We start from the raw sequence: 13,638 nt of genomic DNA, 5'->3' as shown, positions 1-13,638 counted from the left end.
ATAGTTTTATTTTATTATATTATTATTATTAACATTGTACGGTCGAATAAGTTCTATTTTTATTTGTAAAGTGGGCATTTTATATATTTTTTTTTTAATCGTGTTACAAATTGGGTGGACTAGTGTCGATTTTTCATTTCAGTTATTTCCAGTATATAGTTACATTTGAGTTTTATTCATAAAATAGTCATAATGGTTTACATGTGATTGAATTTGTAGCGATTATAGATTGTATGCGCCATACGAGTCACCGTAGTGAAATATTAACATCTAAAACAGTTATTTCCGTTCGTAAGTACTAAGTACAAGCTACTTATATAAATAAACACGTATTTTATTTTTTAAGAATATTTTTTTCCTATTTAAGTAACTAAGAAACGGGTGACGATTGCACTGATAAACTATTGATTGAGATCAACTCGGGTCAAATTTATAATATTATTTGACTGTGAAAAAAATAAATCTAACATTACATAAATTTGTCTGGCCTTCATAGTAACGTCGAGTGAAAATTCACACATTATTTTAACCATTGTATAGGCTATAATAGTATCATCATCCGTAGTTGTGTAACTTCGTGGGACTGGAAAAAAAATTCTAGAAACATTTTCAGCATTGTAAAATCCTTGTCATCCCATCAAAAATTATAACCAACCTAATATTTCAATATAATACGGGCTAAGTCTAAGGAGCAATCGATTACGTTACCATATTGTCGTATAACAAAAATATATAATTATATATTTGATTACAATTATCTTTACTAAATCGATAATTTTTTTAATAGTTTCTGACTTCGTGTATAAATGTACACTGCTTGCAACAGTATTATATTATGCTGAAACTACTGCATAATATTGTACGAAAGCATTATATGAACATAGAGTAGGTTCCTACGCAAAAATATTAACATGATAAATGATACCTACCTAAATGTTTATTTTTATTCTTATTGTATATAAAACCCGTTTTTTTTAGTTAATCATTTTACTAATGTTAATATTATATCAAATTTTAACAAATAATAGAAACTGAATGTTAGTATTAATCAAAAGTCTCTTAAATGAAAACAGTACAATATAATGTTTTTAATATGTATTATGGTCTGCGCCAGATATTGGAATTTAGACTTTCGTAAAATCAACCGAACCAAATAGTGTATCCATGTTTATTCAAAATCGTATCACAAGTATTTAATACATGAACTATTTGATTGAAGATACTAGTCTGAAAAGACACTTAATAATGTGTATACATATTATAGACTACATTTCGATTATCGAATACAGTTATTATTCAATCTGTATAAGACCAATAATATTGTAATATATTCACGTTTACATTTGAAATTAAATTGAAGATAATGTAAAAATATACAAATTATATTAGGTATTTTAATTTTTAACAAAGTATATTTTTCGATAAACAACAAATTCATAGTTTATTAGTATCGGGTTATTGTTATAATATTTCATTATATTTGTATTTTTATATCAACAAATAGTAACGATACTTAATGTACATTTAAATTTAAATTAAACTAAGTGTTTATTATAAAAATCTTCAGAAATGAATTATTTATGTAAAAAAAATTTACTTATATTTTATATTATTATAATTTAATCAATTATATTGAAGAACAAGTATCAATACAAAAAGGTTAATAATTTCTAATATACAATCAGCTATACAGTCGTCTATATCGCTATATGTATTAAGGGAAAAAATATAAATAATATAATAAATATCTAATCATTTGTAAAAGTTAAAAATATCTGCAACTTTTGATCTATTGATGGTACAAAGCTGATTGAGTTTACTTTGTGCAAAACTGTAGGATTTTATAAACTATCTAATTATGTTGACAAATATATAGTTTTAAAAGAAATTATATAAATTAATGTGATAAATTAAAAACGCGAATAACTAATTTAGAACAATCATCAGAGTATAGAATAAGTTTTTAAGTTATTTTATTTACATTTTATACCTTTTTATACATAATTAAATATTTAAAATAATTTTTAGATATTTATACAATGGATCTAATCATTCTAATCCCTTTTACTATGGTTTATTCAACTTTTTTTATTTTTTATTATTATTAGCTTTTAGTATAAGACTATTACAGCTTGATATTAAATTGATACATAATTGTATACAAATATTTTATCTTATATGTTAATATAAGTATACAAGTAATATCCAATAATACCTAATAATATTATAAGCATTAATATTCTAATTATTATTACATAATATATGCTATTTGTTTTCTGCATGAATTAACACAAGCTACTATATTACTATTAGTCAAATAAACTACTAACAGCGATACAAAATATCTTTAGCAATATAGTCTGACAGACCGTCTACGCTCAGAATCGTTATTCATCATACACAATAATTTATAATTTAATTCAAAATGTATCCTACTGAATGACTAGATACACATAACACCTAATAAACAGTAAAGTGACTTTTTTTCAAATGAGAACCAATCTATTTTGTTGCAAGTTATTATAGTTATTATTTTTTGAAAATGTTTATGCATTTACATTGGTATACAAATTAGTAGTTACTAATTTCTGAATTAAAAAAAATATAAGCTCAAAAAAAAAATCCTTTATAATAATATTACATAACAAATATGATGATATATGTATATGTACTATAGTCTACTATAATTATTATATACTCAGACAATATTCCAATTATTATAGCGTTGATATTTTCCAGCCATATTGCATGTTCTTAATACACAAAGCTTATTAATATTCAGAAACTAGTTAACTAATATTTTAAATGTTGAGTCTTGATTTAAATACACCAACATTTTCAAAATATTATAGTCTGCTTAATAAACAGCTATTTATAGTAAAAAAAGTAATTCTTATATTTCGGGAAAAAAAATTTGTATGAACATAGAACACATCTTCTTAAATCATATAAAAAAATGAAATAATAAAAAAAAAATATATTTTTTTAAATATATATCTATTTCAAAATTCTAAAAACCATAATTTGGATAGAGTAATTTTTAAATCTAAAAATAAGATTGATTTGCTTGATGAATCATCCTGTATAATATATTTAAAATTAATTGAGACTTTTAAATAGCGTCGAAATAGTCACCTAATTGTCCATAATATATACATACAGTACTTGCAATGGTGGGATGTCGCTAAAAATAGCTTTATCGGTGTCGAAAAGGCGACATATATTCTGTAACAATTTTTCAATATTATTACAAATGTAAATACTACACTTTTTTAATCTACGTAGTGTCAATATTAAATGACTTTATTATATTTAGAATGTTAAATCGTAAGCAAGTTCCCGGTTAATAACAGAAAATTTAATTTAAAATGTTCCGAGATAGTGAGATATTTTAATTTTCCCAAACAATTTAAAACAGTTACAGATATTTTGCAAACAAAAGTATTTAATACATTTTTGTGCTATTTAGATGATGTTAATAATTTTTCCACTTGAATGCATACATTTTGTATATTTTTAACGTTTATAAAAATTATTCTCTTATCCATCTCGAATTGTCCAGAAAGTTTGTATTCAACATTACTAGAGCAATACCAAGAATCGGTCACGGTCCCACAATAATTTCTCATAGTTTCTTAATGGCCAAAGTGGACGTATATTCACAGTTCGTGAGGCCAGTGTCGACATTCAAAATATGTTCACTGAATGTTGTATTTAAACCCAGTATAGAGAAAATGTTATGCTTCCGGAATCACTCAACCAGGATTCTAACTATACGATATTTTTGCCTCAATCAAATTCTTCATCACCGCCAATCAACTAGACAAAATAAAATTCTCCTTAACATATCTAGTATTTGAGTAGTTTTACTAAAATAATGTATGCGTTGTTAATATTTTACGTTATCTTTATGTATGTAATTTAATATTTTAAAATGCACTCAATGCCCACTGTTGCTGAAGGTTTATTTAAATAAATCAATCAATAAAAAAATAAAATAAATAATCTACCATTGTATAATATAAAATTTTCACTCATTAATAATGCAAGTATATTCATACCTGTGATAAACTATTAATATACAGGTACGTATTATGGTTTTATAAGATAAATCAATTAATAAATCAATAATAATTTGTATTATTTTTATAAAACTTATTTTACAAATCAAATCATGGTAATCATGATATATAAAAAAATAATAGTAAGTTTAGATATGTCGGTTCGTTACATTTCGATGCATGTAAAATTTTCAACCACGAGAAATGTAAAGACTGTATAAGGCCAGAATTGCTTTTATCAAGACATCAAATGTGTCATCGTTGCTTCTTATATGCCTAACATAGGAGGGCAACCATAACCTCAAATCTAAATGTTAATGAACACAACTGCACAAGTACTCAACTACACTATGTATATATTATAATATTGTGTTATTTATATTTCAAGTACACATCGAAACATAATAATGTCTTCGGAAAATTCAAATTCAACTGATAACTCATAAAATCGAATGCACCGATAATAATTAAAATAATATAAACATCTAATTGTTGGATTTTTACAATATTCTCAGTCTTAGTTATATTGACAATGGTTGGTAAAAGGACGAAGACGCTGACCAATGACGTGACCCAATAACACGTGGGATGATGAGACCAATACAGTTTGTATGACTACTTGCAATCGCGGGAAAAAAGTTTTCTGCCACATCAACTCTCTAGACGTCACTATACGCAGACGTGTTAACGTAACCCAAGAGACAAGAAGTATTTGTTTTTGTATGTTCCATGAAAAACAAAATATCGTACTTTTTAAAATAGGTATTGTAAAATAAAATTGTATATATAATAAATCCCTTTACAACTGAAATAATACCTATTGAATTACTATAACATATTATATAAATACACAATAAAATAAAATGTTATAATATCGATTATTTCATTTTAATAATCATTTATACAATCAACCAAACATCGTTGCTACAACGATTATAATATTTACTAATTAAAAACAAATATTTAATATTAATATGGTCCTTTTTTGTTGTATTTTACATTATTATTTTAATGACTGGTCCACTCTTGAACTTAAACGGTATTTTTAGTCCCATCGCTCCAAAACTCTTTTTCCTCACTCTCTCCCTATATATAAAATATATAATGCATATTGTACAAAACATTTTAAGTGTTAGTATTTTCCCTTTTTAAAAAAATTGCGTCAATAGCTTTTAAAGCATATTTAACAGTATAAGTTCATATTTGTATGTATTTTAACGATTTTTTTTTATATACTAAAAAGTTTAACAAATTACTTATATATTTAAACAAAAATAAATAAATAATGTTTTGAAAATTCAATAAATATTTTAATATAATATTATTAACATATTTTATGTTATTCCAACAATATTATTTTAAGCTTATTGGTTAAATTAGAACTAAACTAAAATTTAAAATGTATTCTAACTATTTAACGCTTTAAACAAATTTGACTATATAATATATCAATATTTTAATATTACAAACTAATTAAGCACATTGAATCTATAAAAAACCAAATTATTTAAAAATTTAACAGTAATATATTACAATGGATATTTTGTAATTTATGTCATAATTAATTTAATAATTACTGTTATAATTATTATCTATAAAATAATTATATTTTTATTATGCATTAAAATATAAAGCATTTTGTTTTGTCCTGATATTAGTGAATAGTAGATGGTATTTAATCAATATAATTTATTAAACTATAAAATGTGCCAATAAATAGTGGTAAAACTAAAAATCAAAAATCCATTAATATGACATCTCGCCGTCCATGCGTTTTATCTATCTTTCAAACGTAGAACATAGTGAATTTACATTCTTCAGAATCAATTTTGTGTTGTTATTTATAAAAATATATTCCCAATATCAAATTGTAAGGTAAAATTATTATAAGTATATTGATTTATAATAATAATATTTTAAGACATCTATGAACACGTAAAATATTTCAATTTAAAAATATATCATAGAAAACCAGCGAATACAGATAATGTTCTTACTTATCAATTATAGGTCAATTTATTATAATATAATTATCAAAGATATCAATATGGAGTTATTCTGTATTTATATTCGATATATAATAATATTGTAAATATATAGGTACCTATAATATTGTTGTTTAATATTTAATACAAATAATTATTTTCAAAATAACTTTCAATAATATTATTCAATTATTTAAATAAAAACAATGTTAATAATATTTTAATATAAGTAGTTAACAGTTAACCACTAATTGAGATTGAAATTAAAATTGATCAACTACATATTTTTACCAGAATAAAGCATTATATTTTTTTCTATGCATTTCAAAATTATTCCCTTAACATTAACTAATTATATTTTTATTAATTTAAAAATATGAGTTTTTCTAGTAATTGTAATTTTTTTATTTAAACAGTAGCTCTATATACTGTACATAAATATGAAATTACACATATATAAATATATATACATAGAAACAGCCTAGTGTATTTTATGATGTATAATGATAATTAAAAAATTATGTTGTCAAACATGTTGACATTATATTGTCATTAATCGATGTATTATTTTATCATTGCTTTATTATTATTATTATTATTATTATTATTCATTTTAGTGGATTAAAATTAACAACGCGTAATTATTATATATTAAAATAAGCTATTGAATAGTAATTGAAATTCTAAAAAGTTTCACTAAAATATATATAAAAAAAATGCGATTCAGTACCTGCACTGTATTATTTCATATCAATAAAATGTTATAAGAATTACGAGTGTGAGAAGAAGTAAATCAAAGATCAATGAAAATATTGCAGTTTTAAGTCTCAGCAGGCTTATTCGTATACCCGTAACGAAAGAACATATTTAGAATGACTTTTTTCCATTACCTCGTTTTCGAGCCGGAACCGTTATATATAAGACGGGCACTGGTCTACTCACAATGTGATTAAATTGCACGAAGCGTAGGCACCTTTTGTTGACCCGATTTGGCGTCGTGGTTACTAAGTTTAAAGAACAGAAGGCCGCTAAGGAAACTCTTGGTGTAGGAAAAAAGACACAAGAAAAATATAATAGATCATTCTTAAATAATTTATTTATATATTACAAGCCTACACTTTATGCATGATGGCCTAAATGTGAATTATATTAGTTTATTAATTTAAAAACAGTGAATAGTTAATTGCAGTATTTAATTAATTGCATAGTTTTTAAAGATATAATAAAACTGTTTTAGATTTGAGTCGATTCATAAAGAATAAAATAATTTAGGAAACTCACATTGTTTTAAATCCTTTTCTAATAAAGTATCGCCTTAAGTACATAACATAAATTCCAAAGGTTATAAGGGATACACAACGTCTTGAATCATAACCTACAAAATTGTTATACTCGTATAATATGGTATAACGATGATTTACATGATGATTCATATTATCTTAAACAGAAAATATGTTGTTGTTGTTGATACAAAATCCACAGTCTTATACGATAGTTGAAAATGAAGAATTTCTTGCTTTAAGCTATTTTATATTCATAAATTCTATAACTATTCTTTATTACGAAAATTAAAAAAAAAATCACTAAATAAAAAGAAATACATTATACATATATTCTGATATATTATTCACTAATCTTGTTTAAAAGAAGTTTTGAATTAACTGTTGAAAATGATGTAACGTTAAATCATTTATTAATAATAGAACATTGAATTTGATAATTATGAGTCTAATTAATTATTTTAAACAAAATAGTATTCTTTGTAAACAATACACAGCGTCAAATGACATTTATTTGTTATGTTGTAAAAATATTTTAAATTTGGTGAGTTTGTTTATTCAAAAAAATCAAATTTCAATACTTAAAATTATTTAAAATATCAATATTTAGTATTAATAAAAATTTAGTATTTAAAAAAGTGGTTTCGAGTGAAACTCGATTTAGTCAAAAAATAGTTAATACTTTAATTAAAATAAAAGCCCATTACCTTTATTGGCATTATTCACTATATTTTTTACTATTTTTAGGATAAAAAAAAAATGATTTTTAGATCTCAAAGAACAATTCTAAGATGTAATACATTATTATGTTTCATTATAAATGCATACTAATTAAGTTTTGTTCGATTTTACCTCATCATAAGTGAATATTAAAATTTGAAAAATTTGTGTTGATGGTAGCCGCCGGAGTAGCCACTATAAGTCAATAAAATGTTTGCAATAAGCAGTACCAACTATCAACAGTCACTATAACACCTTATAAAAGAGACTGACGAATCTTATCACTTCCAGATATAGTTAGATATAATAATTATGGCTTATTTATTTGACGTGTGCATGATTATGGATTATGATTTTGGAAAAAAATATTCTAAGCGAACCAGCTGCAACTGATTCAACTGTCAACTACACACTAAATTAAGTATTAACTATTGATTTTCTGAAAATTCAATTTTTCAATTTTTCCTAGAGAGTTTAAATTGTACACTAATCTTTAAATGAACATACAGGTTGGTTAGAGTACCGAATATTATATTTGTTAATATAATATTGTTGAAATCGATAATAATAATATAATTTACTAAAATAAACAATGTATATATTAACGTAAATACTATATTATTTTAATGTAGTTTGATGTTTTTAGAACGAAAATTGTTTGAATACCGAGTTTTGGCCTGAGAACAAAATAATATTTTCTTTACCTTATCACTGTTCATTCCGCAACCGGATATATATTAACTGTACAAACATCGTTCTACAGCATGTTTTTAAGAGTTTGCTAATATTATTGTTTAACAAATATTTAAATATGAAAAGTATGTATTTTTAACGCCTATGTTAAGTCAAGTTAGACGATTAATTTGTTTAAGTCGCAGTGGTACTTGGGTCACGTTCCTCTACAACAGCTTAATGTTTTTGTTTTTTCGACCGGCTGTTGTATGTTCTATTCGTATTACGTATTACGTAATTCAATTTTATAACCCTTTTTGTGGATGTCCAGTAGGTAGTGAGTTTGCTACGACTTCACTTTTTTGTTATTCTTGTTTTCAAACCACGTTGTCATTTGTGAATTTTGTATTTGATTTGTACGAATTGTATGTACGCAAACTGTTTGAAATTCGACTGTTGTCGACAACTGGTAAACACATTTAAGCATTTCAACCTTTTTTAATTTGTGTTTCGTTGTACAAGATGTATGGTGTGATTTTCTGTCATGGGCATTCAATGTTAAATATCAATAATACTAGTAACATAGAATATTGCAACCACTTAGAATAATATAACTTCAATAGATGAGTATAATGTAGCACGAATAATAATTAATTTCTTATATTTTTCATTGTTTTACATTTTAATATTATAATATTATTGAACATGATCACGAGACATGTTTTTATTGTATTTTTTTTTAATTTTCGTATAATCTAGTATAATAATATAATGCTTATTTTTGCCATCAGTTTATTCCTGTATTATTATGAGACTAACATAATATATTTTCCATTAAAGGTATTTTGAACGAGTACTGTGAAATAGAATATTGTGTACGAGTACATATACATATACATATACTATTGAAAATTCCATAGATCTTTTATTACTTCTATGGATGAAATATTTTATACATCTTCAGGGATAATAAATATGAAAACCCAACAAAAAAAAAATATATGCGTACATTAAATATATATATATATAATAAATGTATATATATGTTTAGTAAAACAATTTTATTTTTTAATTAATATGACACATTTTCCATTGCCGTTATCTACTACAGGTTAACGTTAAAGTTACAAAAAGTTGAATGAAGGTACCAACACGAAATATTAAAACGAGACAATGGAAACAAATTAGACTACTTCCTACTTTAAATGGCACGTAGCAATGTTTTAGTTTCTCTATAATATGTAAAACAATATTATATTCGCGGATACGTGATCTATCGTGTTACGTGTATAATAATATCGATACGTCTGCAACCTACACAGACGAACACAACGCTGAGCGATATTTATTTCCAGAACTAATAGCTGCGTGTTTTCAGGTCAGGTTTGGCAAATCCCCAGATAAACTACAAATAAAATCCTCGACCGTCCAAACACCGACGTTTTGTTCATGTCAATTATCGATGATCCCTGTAGCAAGAAGTATTCTCTTACGCATGTATACACAATATATAAACGCTGTAGTAATGTACGCACACTCGTTACATACGAAGTTACGAACGTAACGGACGTACAGATGATAAGGTTTTCACATGTGTATGTGTGGCAGTGATCCATGTCTAAGACAAAAGTTTAAGACCATCCACCGATCATCAGACATACGTGAGATAATTCATAATATTCTTCATATCGTATTTTTTTTTTTTTTTTTTTTTTTTTTTTTTTTTATGATTTTTTTTTATTATAATAAATTATACATAGCTCAAAAGAGCAAATTTACAATAATATAATAATAAAATGAATCTATCTACCACCTGTAAGCAAGCTTGTGATGATGGTAGAGAGTTACAAAATCTAGTGATTAATACAAAAATTAATAAAAATATAAATAAATAAACAAATACATGAATTATAATATACATAAACGATAAACACTAGTCTAAATGAGTTTCTAACCAGTTGAAAATTAATTTTTTGAGATTCGACTTTTTAAGATTCCTGGAGTTATCGTATATATTTATTTTAATATTAATTGGCAGTGAGTTGAAATATGTGGGACTAAGATAATTAATAAATTTTTTCCCAAAAGATTTTTTAGTATAAGGTATCTTAGCATTGTATGCTCTATTTTCTCTTTTTTCATTAATGTTAACGACGTCCACCCATTGATAATAATTTTTAATTATGAAAAATATAGCTATTTTTTTGTAAAGTTTTTCTAGTGATAGAACATTGAATAGTTTAAAGTTTTCTATTGTTGATCCTTCTAGGCTTATTTTACTCAGACAGATCCTAATTATTAATCTTTGTTGAATTACTAGTGGTTGTAGTGCGTTTTTGGCTGTACCTCCCCAGACCAACAGGCCGTATTGTAATATTGCTTGATATAAGGCAAGATAAATTATTCTTAAAGTATGAACTGGTAAAAAAATTCTTAATTTATAAAATTTGAAAGACACTGTTCGTAGTCGTGACACAATATTACTCACGTGTAGATTCCATCTCAAGTTATTATCGATTATTAATCCTAGATATCTAGTGCACGACACTCTGAAAATACATTGACAATTTAACTCACCACAAGGTTCATTTCCACAATTGTGTATTTTTAAATGATCAAAATTATTTTCATCCTTATGAATAGAGAAATTAATAAAATTTGTTTTTTTATAATTAATTGTAAGTTTTCTTTGATTCAAGTAACCTAATACTTTTTTGAAACCGAGTGTAGCTTTTGTTCGAACGTTATCCCAAGTATCACCAGAAAAAAGTAAACAAGTATCATCTGCATACGTTACGACTTGTCCATTGATATCAAGATCACATATACTATTTATATATAATATAAACAACGTAGGACCCAAAACACTCCCTTGAGGTACTCCACAAGTAATTAACATTTCTTCCCCTAAAATGCCATTGATTTTTACTTTTTGTTTTCTTTTGTCTAGATAACTCTTGAACCATTTAAAACTGGTTTTTGTTATACCAAAATTAGGAAGTAAATTGATAAGTTCAGCATGATCCACCGTGTCAAAAGCTTTAGCCAGGTCCAGAAAAATTCCTGTTGCTTTTTTACTGTTATCAAGTGCATTATAAATAAATGATGTCGCATTGTATAACGCATTTTCAGTACCTAATTTAGGTCTGAAACCGAACTGGTTTTTAGACAGAATATTGTTTTTTTCTAGAAATTTTATTAACCTACTTTTTATTACCTTTTCAAGTATTTTGGCGAAATTACTGATCATTGAGATAGGTCTATAGTTGATAATACTTGTTCGATCACCATTTTTATATAATGGTTTTATAATGGCTAGTTTAAATATATCTGGAAATGTACCTTCCGATATGCTTAAGTTATAGATATGGGTTAATGGAACTGAGATATTTTGTGCTATGAGTTTTAGTGTTTTAACTGATATGCCATCATGTCCAGCTGCTGTCTTATCTTTTAAATTGTTGATAATTAATAAAACTTCGTCGACACTGACTTTTTTATTAAAAATTGTATCAAAAGATTCAGTTGTATTTGGTTCAACATAATGATAGTTTGATTTATTTATCAAGCCTCCAAGGTTACTCCCAATGGTTGTAAAATACTTATTAAAAATATTGGAAACCCTAATTGGGTTTAAAGATGAATTGATATTTTCATTACCAAAAAATATTGAATGTATTTTCTCATCATTTTTAATTTTGCAATTTGTATTAGCTACATCATTTATCAGTTTAAAAGTTAATTTTGGGCTATATGAAACCTCTTTGAATTTATTTATGTAATGATTGTTTTTAGCTAATCTTAAAATTTTTGAAAATTTATTTTTATAAAGTATGTAATGTGCACGTAGTTTGTGATTACTTGGATGTTTATGAACTTTTAAGGATAGTTTTTGTTTATTACGTAGAGAGCAAAGCAAGCCAGGTGTCATCCATTCTTTTAGACATTTGTTTTTTGAATTGGCAGTTTTAGTTATTGAGGTCATATTTATAGCACTATCAACCATATTAATAAAAACATTGTAGCATTCATTAACATTGTTATTAATATACACTTTATTCCAATTGTATTTTTTTAATATATCGTTCAGATCACAGTAATTTATTTTCTTATATACGTTATTACTTTTTTGTTGTTTCTGGTTATGTATTTGAATACCTATAACTGTTGAGAAGTGGTCCGTAATACTAGTCTGAATCACACCAGCCTCAATTTTACCGTTAACATTAATGCTATTATTACTTTTGACAAAAATATGGTCTAAACAAGAATGTTTGCTACCTAGCGGTGTTCTAGTAAACACATTAATAAATGATTCGTATCCATGTTGTGATATCTTATCAAGATATTCGTTATTAGTGAAATTCGGACCCACAATGTTTATATTCATATCACCAATTATAATTTGATAGCCTTTATTATTTATTTCGTCTTTTAGAATGTTATCTAAGATGGGTAAAAATTCATTGATGTCACTTGAGGGGGACCTGTATACACATAAAATGGTAAATGGAGTATTATTTATTACAAAATTTAGTTTCATAAGATTAGCCACAGTATGTTTGTATTCAACTAATTCTATACATAATTGTGTTCTGGTAAATACAATTATACCATCATTTTGGTTTCTTTTAATACTCGAGAAAGACAATCTATACCCAGGAATCTTAAAATTACAGTATTCTACATTATGCCAGGTTTCAGTTAATATTATTATATCTAATTTACAGCAGTTAGTATCACTGTTAAGAAACAATAAAAATTCATTAAAATGAGCATTAATGCTCCTAATATTATTACAGAAGACACTTATAAACTTACCATTAACATATTTATGCGTTTTTACAAATTCAGAAAAGGAATCAAAATATTTTGTTTTATAATCTAAATAATTATTTAATACATTAAAGTCATTCATGA

The 13,638-nt window shown here is 25.1% G+C and overlaps 1 protein-coding gene across 2 annotated transcripts in view; it reads right to left on the bottom strand.

The window, feature by feature from the left end:
- Nucleotides 1-13,638, bottom strand: part of LOC132917478 (uncharacterized) — a 262,491-nt gene that overhangs the window by 206,867 nt on the left and 41,986 nt on the right. The window lies entirely within an intron of this gene.

The sequence above is a fragment of the Rhopalosiphum padi genome, chromosome 1, assembly GCF_020882245.1.
Source record: "Rhopalosiphum padi isolate XX-2018 chromosome 1, ASM2088224v1, whole genome shotgun sequence".
Lineage (NCBI taxonomy): Eukaryota > Metazoa > Arthropoda > Insecta > Hemiptera > Aphididae > Rhopalosiphum > Rhopalosiphum padi.
This window is presented reverse-complemented; position numbering and strand designations above follow the sequence as displayed.